We start from the raw sequence: 13,655 nt of genomic DNA on the forward strand, positions 1-13,655 counted from the left end.
TATATCGACTTAGTAGTAGCGCTTTCTCCAAACTGCGCTACTGGTAATTACTAGTAGCGCTTCTCCCTGCACGCGCTACTACTATTATTTCGTATTTTATTTATTTTTTACTTCATGTTTTATTCATACACCTTTATACAAGTTTTCATACAGCAGCAATTTAGAGATTGTTTTTATATCATAATGAGTTATTATATCACTGGGTGAAAGAACCGTGGACTAGTTTCAAGTGGATGGACATCCACTTGAAACTAATCCGTAGTTCCTTCACCCAATGATATAATAAATATCATCGTCGTCATCGTCATCATCATCATCATATCATTAACAACTTATCATCATAATAAATCATTGTCATATAACACCTCCTCATGATCATCGTTTTCATCAATGAGACATCACATAGCAAGTTGGTCACTAGTCATAATCACAACTACTCCTGCATCATCAACTCTAACACATTGTACCACATAATAAATATTGTACCTCATAGGACCTACTACATTCTCTTAGGACCTACTATATTCTCTTAGGTAAAATAGCATAAAACAATATAGCCCCTGACTCTCCATTATGGGGAATGGAGATTATCATGTCTCCAATTCTTGCCTTTCGCACAATGTTCCTTCCGAGTACCTCCTTACGACTGTCCATGCATTTTTTCCATTCTGTGATTTTCATGTCTCCACCTCTTTTAGAAATCCGATATGGACAGGTGAGATTCGTAGGACGACCTGGCTGTATGTTCAAAACATTAAGGCGACCTTTCTGATACATCAGATGAGGCACACAATCATCCAGGATTTTCTGATGAAAAACATAGTAATAACTTCGTAGTTAGCAATGTAGTTAAGTTTTAAAAGAATTTATGCCAAAGATGCACAGATGTCGTAATAGTAAAAAATCTTACCATGGCATCTCCATGGATGTTACCGTAGTTCAACACGTGCACTAGTGGCACGTATTGACCATAATGTGGAGGAGTTTTATTATAGATATTGTAATTCTCAAGATCAGTACAAAATGTGACCAGATGATTTTTCTCCCGATAAGTTAACTCAGATCCATCGGTGTAGTAGGTTCTATCTACCATGTTCCGCACATTGTTTGAACAATGAAAATAAGTTGTCAACTATTTTGAAATGAACAATATAAATTAGTTAATAACTATGTTTGAGAAACTCACATAGCGGTAGAATGGAAGCGTATCAACAAGGACCCAAATGTCCAAATTGTCTTGGTCGATGTTAGGATCACCAAGATCCATGGTGACAAACATACCCTGTTGAAAATCATACATCTTGCAAAGTGCTTCCCAACCCGGGCAACCAAAATGGGATACGCTCTCAGAATTGTAAGATTTACCTCAAAATCCATACCATCATGGGTCATTAGGTTAATTTTCTTTGTTTCATTCCTCTCGTGATCTTCAAAACCCATCCTCACCAAGATATAGCATCTTGCATGGCATGGGATAAGCTAGTCGAATTGTAAAAGACGAAATTACACGTTGAAGTAGTAGAAGTCAAGCTAAATTACGAAAAAAATACTTTGCATCGTAGCTTACCGTGTCACAATCGAAGGCCTCCTTGAGCTTAATGTTGAAGCGCCGACCTTCGTCCAGGTGAGGCCTGTCGCAGAAACCCCGGTCGTCATGGCACCACTCGCACTCCCCCAGGAGACTTTCATTGTCTGAGTACGACATTTCGTATGTTCATAATTCAAATATTAAACTTGTACAATTAAATATATGTACTAAACGAGTATGACATTACACCCCAAGACAACAGTCGGGATTCTTTGGCCTCGAGAGACTTAAAGTCAATCCGAAATATCGTTTAATTATCTTTCTAGAAAATCCAGGCCACTCGATATTTCCTACATATTCTAGCACAAGTCATACCAAAATTCACAGAAAATTCTGACATGGCCTTTGCTAAAACAGGACATATCGAGCGCCTGAAATTTGCCGGAACGGAAATTAATCAACACTCCGGCAAAACATAGGCCACTCGGAGTAACATGAACATGATCAGCTACTTGGGCAACCACATATCCTATTTGAGCAACACAAGATATACATCTTTTTATCTACATCATATCTTATAGGACCCATATTGACATGGAGATTTGGCTTGTCTCACCTCGAGGTCGAAGGGGGTTGGTGACAGGGATGACGGCGGGGATGATGGAGGGGCTCCTTGATTTCTGCAAAAACAAATACCCTATAAATTAAACCCTAGCGAACGACATCAATGCAGGAATTATTGCTTAAACTAAAAAATAACAACAAATGTGACATGTTCAACTAGTTATATTAATTCAAATAGTTCTTACTAAATATAAACTTACTATAAATAGAAATAAACTAGTTCAACTAGTTATATTAATTTTCTTACTAAAAATACATTAGTTCTATTAATTCAACTAGTTCTTACTAAAACTAAACTAGTTCAACTAGTTTATTAATTTACTTACTAATTATTTTAAACACTTACTAAAAACAGTAAAAAAATTACATTATACAAAGTAGGGAGGAGGAGGAGAGAGGAGGGGGGAGGAGGCCGGTGGGATCAGAGGAGGGAGGGGCGGGGTGGAGGGGGAGGGGGCGGCCGGAGGAGGAGGAGGGAGGGGGCGGCCGGAGGAGGAGGGAGAGGAGCGATGGGAGGAGGGCGGCCGGAGGAGGATGGGGGAGGAGGGAGTACCTCGGCGAGGAGCAGCGCGGTGTCGGCGGACCACGTATGGGTTCGGCGCCAGCGAGAACGAGTGAGGGAGTGACTATCCAGGTTGAACCGCTCCAGGATAAGGTAAGTAAGTAGTAGCGCGTTTCAGAGAAACGCGCTGCTGCTACGGGCCATAGCAGTAGCGCTGGTCAGTGGTACACGCTACTGCTAAGTGGGGCTAGCCATCTGCGCCCAGTACAAATATAGCAGCAGCGCGGTTTCACGGAACATGCTACTGCTAAAGTAGTAGCAGTAGCGACCTGTTTTGTCCAGCGCTACTGCTAAGATGCTGTTTATAAGGTTTTCCCCAGTAGTGTACGTCTCCAACGTATCTATATTTTATGAAGTATTCATGCCAATATATTATCATTCTTGGATATTTTACAATCACTTTATAGCAACTTTATATCATTTTTTGGGACTAACCTATTGACCCAGTGCCCAGTGTCAGTTGTTGTTTTTTGCTTGTTTTTCACATCACAGAAAATCAATATCAAACGGAGTCCAAACATCGTGAAACTTTTGTGGATTTTTTATGGGCCAGAGCAGCACCTGGGGGTGTCCTGTGGGGAGCACAACCCACTAGGGCGTGCCAGGGCCCACTGGCGCGCCCAGGTGGGTTGTGCCCACCTCGGTGGCCTCCCGTACCCCTTCTTTGCACTATAAATTCCCAAATATTCTGAAAGCCCTCTAGATTAACCTAGATCAGAAGTTTCGCTGCCGCAGGGCTCCGTAGCCACCGAAAACCAATCTAGACCCGTTCCGGCACCCTGACGGAGGGGGGAATCATCTCCGGTGGCCATCTTCATCATCCTGGCGGCCACCACGATGAGGAAGGAGTAGTCCACCCTCGGGGCTGAGGGTTTGTACCAGTAGTTATGTGTTTAATCTCTCTCTCTCGTGATCTATATCATGGGCTTTGTTAATATAGTCGGATCATATGACGTTTCTCCCCTCTATACCCTTGTTGTGATGAATTGAATCTTTACCCATTGAAGTTTTGTCTTGTTGGATGATGAAAGTGCAACTATCCCTAGGTGGTTTTGGTAATTCATAACAACATATAGCTCATTGAGCTAATGCTATTCCAAGATGATTATTTCAGGAAAGCTCAATGATTGGCATGGCATGGATGTGAAAGTGGAACCCTCAAAATGCTAAGGACAAAGGATTGGCTCAAGCTCAAAAGCTCAAGACTCTTCATTTTATATTTTAGTGATCCAAGATCACATTGAGTCTTTAGGAAAAGCAAATACTATCAAGGAGGGATGAGGTGTTGCTTAATGAGCCTCGTGCATCATGTGCTTAGTGATATGCTCCAAAACCCTCAACTACTTTCCCATATCCACATATGACCTAAACCCTAAGCCAAACTCGGTCCTACCGATTCTTTCTATCCGGCGCCACCGAGTTTCACTTGTCATAAGCCACTGCCAAACCCTAGCAATTCGGTTCTACCGATAGGGATCTCGGTCTCACCGAGATGGGATTGCAAACTCTTTGGTTCCCTTCCGTAACTTTTCGGTCTCACCGAAAGAGCGGATCGGTCCCACCGAGATTGCAATGTAAATTCAGTGTTTCCTTTTTGTAACTTTTCGATCTCACCGAAAGAGCAAATTGGTCCCACCGAGTTTGCCTGACCAACTCTCTGGTTAGCTAATTACCAAATTCGGTCTCACCGAGTTTGTGTAATCGGTCTCACCGAGATTACGTTATGCCCAAACCCTAACCATATCGGTCCCACCGAGTTGCATGTCAGTCCCACCGAAAATCTCTAACGGTCACTAGGTTTACCTTTTCAGTCCGACCGAGTTTATTGATTTGGTCCCACCGAGATTGGAAAACTGTGTGTAACGGTTGGATTTTGTGTGGAGGCTATATATACCCCTCCACCTCCTCTTCATTCGTGGAGAGAGCCATCAGAACACATACACAATTCCAACTCATATGTTCTGAGAGAGAACCACCTACTCATGTGTTGAGACCAAGATATTCCATTCCTATCATATGAATCTTGATCTCTAGCCTTCCCCAAGTTGCTTTCCACTCAAATCTTCTTTCCACAAAATCCAAATCCTATGAGAGAGAGTTGAGTGTTGGGGAGACTATCATTTGAAGCACAAGAGCAAGGAGTTCATTACCTACACACCATTTGTTACTTCTTGGAGAGTGGTGTCTCCTAGATTGGCTAGGTGTCACTTGGGAGCCTCCGACAAGATTGTGGAGTTGAACCAAGGAGTTTGTAAGGGCAAGGAGATCGCCTACTTCGTGAAGATCTACCGCTAGTGAGGCAAGTCCTTCGTGGGCGATGGCCATGGTGGGATAGACAAGGTTGCTTCTTCGTGGACCCTTTGTGGGTGGTTGCTTCTTCGTGGACCCTTCGTGGGTGGAGCCCTTTGTGGACTCGCGCAACCGTTACCCTTTGTGGGTGGAGCCCTCCGTGGACTCGCGCAACCGTTACCCTTCGTGGGTTGAAGTCTCCATCAACGTGGATGTAGGATAGCACCACCTATCCGAACCACGGGAAAAACATCCATGTCTCCAATTGCGTTTGAATTCTCCAAACCCTTCCCTTTACATTCTTGCAAGTTGCATGCTTTACTTTCTGCTGCCAATATACTCTTTGCATGCTTGCTTGAATTGTGTGATGATTGCTTAACTTGTCCTACAATAGCTAAAATCTGCCAAGAACTAAAATTGGGAAAAGGTTAAGTTTTATTTGGTCAAGTAGTCTAATCACCCCCCTCTAGACATACTTTCGATCCTACAAGTGGTATCAGAGCTTTGGTCTCCATTTGCTTTGATCTCCATAGCTTTTGGTGGTCATAGCCTTGGTTTCACAACCTAGGAGAGTATGGCGTCTAGCGAGGGAAATTATCACCGTAGAGGTCCTTACTTTGATGGTACTAATTTTGCTAGTTGGAAGCATAAAATGAAAATGCATATTCTTGGACATAACCCCGCCGTTTGGGCTATTGTGTGTGTTGGTTTGCAAGGTGACTTCTTTGATGGGAAAGAACCAAACCGTGAAGCTACCGCGGATGAGTTGAAGATGTTGCAATACAATGCTCAAGCTTGTGATATTCTCTTCAACGGATTGTGCCCCGAAGAATTCAACAAAATCAGCCGTCTTGAGAATGCAAAGGAAATTTGGGACACTTTGATTGATATGCACGAAGGTACCGACTCCGTCAAGGAATCCAAGTTGGATGTGCTTCAAAGTCAACTTGACAAGTTCAAGATGAAGGATGGTGAAGGTGTCGCTGAAATGTACTCTAGGCTTGCTCTCATCACAAATGAGATTGCCGGCTTAGGAAGTGAAGAGATGACCGATAGATTCATCATCAAGAAGATTCTAAGAGCCTTGGATGGAAAATATGATACCATGTGCACATTAATCCAAATGATGCCCAATTACAAAGATCTCAAGCCAACGGAGGTGATTGGAAGAATTGTTGCTCATGAGATGTCACTTAAGGATAAAGAGGAACTTCACAACAAATCAAGTGGTGCCTACAAAGCCTCATGTGAAGCCCCTACATCATCAAGTGAGAAACAAGACTTCAATGAAGAATTGAGCTTAATGGTGAAGAACTTCAACAAGTTCTACAAGAGTAGAAGCAAAGATAGAAGCTTCAAGTCAAGGTCCTACAATGACAAAAGATGTTCTAGTCGAGAGCGAAACTGCTACAGTTGTGGAAGACCCGGACACTATTCCAATGAGTGTACAGCTCCCTACAAGAGAAGAGAAGATTCTCCAAAAAGAAGAAGCAAAGAATCACCACCAAGAGAGAGAAGGAGTAGAGATGATCGTTATGAACGAAGATACTCACGGAGAAGCAAGGATTCGGAAAGGAAGGAAAAATCATCAAGGAGCTACACAAAACGAAGACATCAAGCTCATGTTGGTGAATGGGTATCCGGCTCCGACTCCGACAGCCACTCCGAGAGAAGTTATCACTCCGACTCCGAAGATACTCAAGATGAAGGTGTTGCCGGTCTAGCACTTGTGTCAACCAACTCCTACGACATATTTGACTCACTAAATGAAGGAATTGGAAGATGCTTCATGGCCAAAGGTCCAAAGGTAACACACCCCGAGTATGTTGATTTCAATAGTGATGAAGATGACTTGTTAGGTGATGATTTGCTTGTTGACAACTCTAGTGATGAATACTATGATGAAACGTCAATTAATCATGCTAATCAAGATAAAACGAATGACAATGATAAGGAGAAGATTGAGGCTCTAACTAAAGAACTAAACACTCTTAAGTTAGCTCATGAAACTATCTTCGAAGATCATCGAGAACTTTTAAGAGCTCATGAGAAATTATGCTTTGAAAAGCTCAATCTTGAGCAAGAGCATGAGTTCTTAAAAGCAATCAATGATGATCTCCGCAAGAAAAGTTCTTCTTACATTGCCAAGCGTTTACTCTTATCCACTTACATGCCTCAAGTCAAGTCTAGTAACAAGAACAAGAAAGATTCTTCCTCTAGCAGTAACAATGATCATGCTAAATCCAATATTGTTGCTTCTAGTAGTTCTCTTGATTCCACTAATGATTCTCTTAGCCAAGTTACACTTGAGCAAGAAAATAGCTTATTGAAGGGAATTATAGAGAAAGGAGTGTACAAAAGTCTTGCCGGGAGTAAGCAATTCGAGGAAATTGTGCGCAAGCAAGGAATGCACCGGAAGAATCAAGGTGTTGGTTTTGAACGAAAGTTCAATGCCAATGGAGTTGATTGGGAAGAAGATCAATACCCCAAGACAAAGTTTGTTCCTCAACAAGAGAAGTATGATACTTGTTTCAAGGGGACACAAGCTCAAGATGATCTTCCACCACAAGACTACAAGCAAAAAGGCAAGGACAAGCTTCAAGAGGAAATTGATGCATTTGAAGAAGCCCCTAAGACCTTAGTCAAGTGGATTCCCAAGACTACTTCAAGTTCCACTTCATCAAGTACGACTACAACTCCAAGGATTCCCATCAAGATGGTGTGGATCCAAAAGAAGAAGAACTAGAGAGTTCTTGAGGGTGACTCCGCCAACATACTTCACTCTTATCATTTTGGCAAGAACAAGTGCAATCAACTTCCACATCTTGCACTAGTTCAAGGAGTCACAAACCCTCTTGTTGGTAAGACAAGGGACAAGGTAACCTAAAAGTTTTCATGGACATCATCTTGTGTGTGCATCACTCTATGTCTATGGATATCCTTGTTTGTTCCTTGTGGGACTAACCCATGTAGGTATTGAAAGTGCAATTCACTCAAATGGATAGCTCCAAGTGATCTACATCAACATTGAGCATCCACATCTTCAACATCTACATGAAGTCATCATCGACAAAACCCGAGGTTAGTTCATCCCTCTTAGGGGGGATATCACATCTAGGGGGAGCTTTACTCTAAGACTTGAGCTAAAGCAACTCTAAAGATGTGAACACAACAATGCTTTATGTAAAAGTGGTAACCCCACTTGAGCTTAAACGATGAGTATGACCTATGATCAAGTGTTCTCACGTGACTCCTAAGTCAATATACTCATATATAGATGACCTTGTCATCGCAAATTGCTTGATAGATGCTAGAATTGGTTGTGCATGCCTTGTCACATATTTCATTTGCCATCTTATTGTGTGAGCATGTTTGTTGCATATTTTACTCATTCGAGGACATCCACTTGTTGTTTTGATTGTTTGGTTTTATTTCCTTTTGCCAAGTGGATGGACAAGAATGCCTAAGAACCTCCTCTAGCTATCTATGCTTTTCTCATCTCAAACTCTATTCATGCTACATCACAAAATTTGATCAAGTCAGATTTGAACCACTCTGTGTGAGGAGCGCTCGGAGTCCCCGATTCGTCATAGACTTAAACTTCCAAAACCTCTTTATGATTCTCGGTCTGACCGATACCCCACTTTCGGTCCTACCGAGATCATTAAGTTGATCTAGGTTTTCGATCTCGGTGCAACCGATTTGAACCTTTCGGTCACACCGAGTTTCAGTAACTGCTTGCAGTTATGAATCTCGGTGCCACCGAGTTGTTCCACTCGGTCACACCGACAGGGTCGGGTTATATATAGTCACGGGCAAAAATTTGGAAATTTCTCCGAACCCCTTCGCCCGCGCGATAGCCTGCTCTGCCAACTTGGTCTCCGGATCGTATCCTCGCTGCCAGCCGCCTCCAGTCGCTGGTCTCCATCGCCGTCAACGGAATTCTACCCCGTCGTTGCCGCCGTAGCGAGTCTCCACCGAACTAGGGTATGGACTCGATCTTTGTGCTATTCTCCAATCCGATTCTTAGCACATTGTGATCATCATGATTCTTGCCATGATTGAAACACTCCTATCCAGTCAATGCGCTCGTAGATTAGTTTTGATTCGAAAATTTTAGGGTTAGGTTTCCGCCGAAACCATCTCGGACCCACCGAGTTGAAAAACTCGGTCCCACCAATTTGGCTTATGCCATTGCACAAGTGAGACTCGGTCTGACCGAGAATTACTTATCGGTGTGACCGATTTTGGAACTTTGTGAAACCCTAGCAGTCTCGGTGCCACCGAACTATGACTCAGTCTGACCGAGTTCACTAGTTTAGGTGCCAAAACTACTTCGGTATCACCGAGTTTAAAATCGGTAGATCCGAGATGAATTCAGTGGGAAACTAAAACTAAGTTTTTGGATCATCCTTTTGCAAAAATCTCTGCATTTTGTGATGCTCATCTATTCTACCTCATCTATAAACTATTCACAGGGTCAGCAGACAGCTTGTTCATCATGTCAGATCAGAGTGACAGCCAGAATGTGTCAGAACAGCAAGTGCACATGAGTGAGGGCACCAGTCCCTCAAGTTCTTCAGATGATGGCAGCAGAAGTACTCCTAGCAATCTACCAAAAGCTGCCACCAGACAGAGAAAGAAGAGAACTTCAGATTCTGAGGATGAGGACTACGTGGCAGAAGAGGAAGCAACTTCCAAGAGAGTTGAACCAGCTCAAGGCACAAAGCCAGGGTTAAAGATCAAAAGGCCAGCAGGTAGGCAGCCTATGTCAAAGGCCAGAGCTCAACTGAGAAGCCCACTCCCATAGAGCCAGTTGCTGCTGAAGGAAAGAAAAGGAAGGAAAGGGTCAAGAAGACCGTAGCCAGAGTGCTTGGAAAGGCTTCCATCATGGAAGAAGAGGAAGAAGAAGAGGTTGCTGCACCAGCACCTAAGGCACCTAAACTTATGGGTGATGCTATAAGATCAGGGGCTGCTGCATCCAAGCCCAAAGAAGCACCCAAAGCTGCCTCCAAGCCCAAGTCTGCACCAAAGAGAAATACGAGGAGCATACCTGCAACTGAGAAGAACAAGGCCCCAGTGCCTGAGACTGTTGTTGAAGAAGATGATGAAGCGCAAGTTCTCAGAAAACTCAAGCCCAAGATCCCAGACCACAACGATGCTCATCATGTGGCTGAGGACATGAAACTCAGGAGAGACTCGGGGCTGAGGAAGTGGAGAGAAGCAGGCCCGTATGCTTCAAGGAGGAGGACTGCTGTTGACTACAGATTTCACACCAAGGAACAGCAGGACTTCTATGAGACAGTGCTGCTTGATAAGAAGCCAATAGTCTGTGATATGAGATGGGTCGACTGGCAATACATCAAAGACAACGAAGAGCACTATCCTGGAGTGCAAGACAGCTTCAATGCTTGTGGAGTAGCAGACTTTGTTGGGCAGAAGCTCACAAAGTGGAACGAGGAGCTTATCATGCAGTTCTACTCCACAGCACATTTTTACCCAGATGGAAAGATCACATGGATGTCTGAAGGTACAAGGTACCAATCAACTGTTGAGGAATGGGCAAAGTTGATCAATGCCCCAGAGGAAAATGAGGATGACTTGGATATCTATTCCAAGAAGAAGATGGACCACAACTCAATGTCAAACATGTACAAGGAGATTCCAAATGAAGCACTTGACACTTTCAAGTTTGGCTCAGTACATTATCTTCTGTGAGGGCTGCCAACTATTAATTGGATTTTGAGGCACACTCTCTTGCCCAAGTCAGGTGATCACAACATGATCAGAGGCCATGCGATCAATTTGCTTCATATATTTGATGTGCCACAGAAGTTCAAGGTGATGAGCCTCATGATAGAGACAATCAAGAGGACAGCAGCAGACCAGAAGAGGAGCTGTGGGTATGCCCCACAAATTTAGGAGCTCATTAACTCCAAGATGGGCACGGGCATATACTTATTGGACAAGGAACACCTGCCCATCCATCCAGATTTTGAGGACAATCAAGTTGTTATGACTGAGAATGAACCATCATCTGCCCAAGCACAAGCAAAGAAGGAGAAGGCAAGGAAGGAGAAAGCTGCCAAGATGCCAACTCAAGAGGAGGCATCTGAATATTTCCTGAAAACCAAACAAGAGCAGCTTGGTTACCTGATTGCATCCACCCTGTGGATTGAGAAAGGACTAGCCACCCTAACTCAGAACCAGGCAAGCTTAGAGAGGATCATGGAACAAAAGTTCTATGACTTGGATGTCAAAGTGACAGAGATTCAGACTGCAGTGGAGCAGCTCCAGGATGACATGCAGGAGAGGAGAGGCAAGACTACAACTGATGCCTTTGCTAGAGTGCCACGAGGTCCGAGGTCGTCTGCAGTGCCAGTTGCTGACATCAGAGCCACCACGTCTGCACCAGCTACAGCCTCAGTTCCACCAGCTCCAGCATCTACTTCAGCTCCAACTCCAGCATCTACTTCAGCGTCTACGGAAGCCTTCGTCCTTGGAGTGATCCGGACTCCACCACCACCTGAAGATCAAGCCTGAGTGTCAAATTAGCACTATGCATTTTCTAGGAACTTTTTGGTAACTTGTTGCCAAATGGGGAGAAAAATGTATAGATCATAGGCTTCGAGAGAGAGGGTGTTGCTTTTTTCTCTCTTGCTTTATTTGGTGGTTTTTCGAACTGTGTTTGCTTTTGAGTGCTTGAGATACTATGTCATTGCTCGTGAGACATTGATGATCATGTGATTGATCATAAGCTACACTTAATGTTTGCTTAATGTTATCATCTTATCTATCTTATGTGATCATTCACTATTCTTGGTGATGAGTGCATGTATTTCATTCTTATCATTTTAAGCGCTCCACCAAGATGTATGTGACATGGAGGAGTAACCCATGACTCTAACTCCTTGTGCATTTGCAGTCCAAAGCAAATTTTAAATATGCACAAATTTAGGGGGAGCTCTTACTTATCACATACTTCTCAAAGCGACGATATATTTCATGCTTATTATCATTTGTCGAAGCTTTGATCTATATGTTGTCATCAATTACCAAAAAGGGGGAGATTGAAAGTGCAACTATCCCTGGGTGGTTTTGGTAATTCATAACAACATATAGCTCATTGAGCTAATGCTATTCCAAGATGATTATTTCAGGAAAGCTCAATGATTGGCATGGCATGGATGTGAAAGTGGAACCCTCAAAATGCTAAGGACAAAGGATTGGCTCAAGCTCAAAAGCTCAAGACTCTTCATTTTATATTTTAGTGATCCAAGATCACATTGAGTCTTTAGGAAAAGCCAATACTATCAAGGAGGGATGAGGTGTTGCTTAATGATCCTCTTGCTTCATGTGCTTAGTGATATGCTCCAAAACCCTCAACTACTTTCCCATATCCACATATGACCTAAACCCTAAGCCAAACTCGATCCTACCGATTCTTTCTATCCGGCGCCACCGAGTTTCACTTGTCATAAGCCACTGCCAAACCCTAGCAATTCGGTTCTACCGATAGGGATCTCGGTCTCACCGAGATGGGATTGCAAACTCTCTGGTTCCCTTCCGTAACTTTTCGGTCTCACCGAAAGAGCGGATCGGTCCCACCGAGATTGCAATGTAAATTCAGTGTTTCCTTTTTGTAACTTTTCGGTCTCACCAAAAGAGAAAATCGGTCCCACCGAGTTTGCCTGGCCAACTCTCTGGTTAGCTAATTACCAAATTTGGTCTCACCGAGTTTGTGTAATCGGTCTCACCGAGATTACGTTATGCCCAAACCCTAACCATATCGGTCCCACCGAGTTGCATGTCAGTCCCACCGAAAATCTCTAATGGTCACTAGGTTTACCTTTTCGGTCCGACCGAGTTTATTGATCCGGTCCCATCGAGATTGGAAAACTGTGTGTAATGGTTGGATTTTGTGTGGAGGCTATATATACCCCTCCACCTCCTCTTCATTCGTGGAGAGAGCCATCAGAACACATACACAATTCCAACTCATATGTTCTGAGAGAGAACCACCTACTCATGTGTTGAGACCAAGATATTCCATTCCTATCATATGAATCTTGATCTCTAGCCTTCCCCAAGTTGCTTTCCACTCAAATCTTCTTTCCACAAAATCCAAATCCTATGAGATAGAGTTGAGTGTTGGGGAGACTATCATTTGAAGCACAAGAGCAAGGAGTTCATTACCTACACACCATTTGTTACTTCTTGGAGAGTGGTTTCTCCTAGATTGGCTAGGTGTCACTTGGGAGCCTCCGACAAGATTGTGGAGTTGAACCAAGGAGTTTGTAAGGGCAAGGAGATCACCTACTTCGTGAAGATCTACCGCTAGTGAGGCAAGTCCTTCGTGGGCGATGGCCATGGTGGGATAGACAAGGTTGCTTCTTCGTGGACCCTTTGTGGGTGGTTGCTTCTTCGTGGACCCTTCGTGGGTGGAGCCCTTTGTGGACTCGCGCAACCGTTACCCTTTGTGGGTGGAGCCCTCCGTGGACTCGCGCAACCGTTACCCTTCGTGGGTTGAAGTCTCCATCAACGTGGATGTAGGATAGCACCACCTATCCGAACCACGGGAAAAACATCCGTGTCTCCAATTGCGTTTGAATTCTCCAAACCCTTCCCTTTACATTCTTGCAAGTTGCATGA

The sequence above is a fragment of the Triticum urartu genome, chromosome 5A (genome assembly GCF_056163025.1).
Source record: "Triticum urartu cultivar PI428250 chromosome 5A, HENAU_Tu73, whole genome shotgun sequence".
NCBI classification, from domain to species: Eukaryota; Viridiplantae; Streptophyta; class Magnoliopsida; order Poales; family Poaceae; genus Triticum; species Triticum urartu.